The sequence below is a fragment of the Pteropus alecto genome, unplaced genomic scaffold (assembly GCF_000325575.1).
Source record: "Pteropus alecto unplaced genomic scaffold, ASM32557v1 scaffold87, whole genome shotgun sequence".
Taxonomy (NCBI): domain Eukaryota; kingdom Metazoa; phylum Chordata; class Mammalia; order Chiroptera; family Pteropodidae; genus Pteropus; species Pteropus alecto.
The window spans coordinates 19,943,338-19,943,916 of record NW_006443225.1 but is presented as its reverse complement, the minus strand read 5'-3'; positions in this window follow the sequence as shown (position 1 = coordinate 19,943,916).

Here is a 579-nt window from a genome sequence, read left to right as displayed (position 1 = left end):
AGAGACAGAGAGAGAGAGACAGAGAGAGAGAAAGGGCGATTTTAAATGATAAACTATTTGGAAGTCAGAATATTTGTGGAAGATTCTTTGTCTCTCTTATTCAGTCATTCATCAGCAATAACACAACTTATATTTGAAGCACTTCCAAATAGAAAAATTCTTCATAGCCAAAGATAAACCATAAAAAGAATAACTACTTGTCAAAATGTCTCTAGTCTTCTTTTAAATATAGTATCTTTTTCAACGAAATTACCTGTCTTTTTAACTACATATGTCTAGATCAAGAAATTATCTCTCCTAGAAAGTTTTATAGTTTTAGAAGCAACAACATTTGAGAAAGAGTAAATCTGCCTAAAACCGAATAATAAATTTGATTAAAAAGGAACTGACTGAAAACCTCTGATTTCTCACAATGCAGCCAAGGATAAGCCTGAAACCTATCTCTCTATCAGATTTGAGTATTTCCACTCACATTTACAAATATCCACTGCAACAATGTCATTTTGAAAAATGTTAGGCTCTCAAAATCACTGAAAATTGGTACTCATTGTCTAAGAGAAAGCTGACATCTGTCTTTAC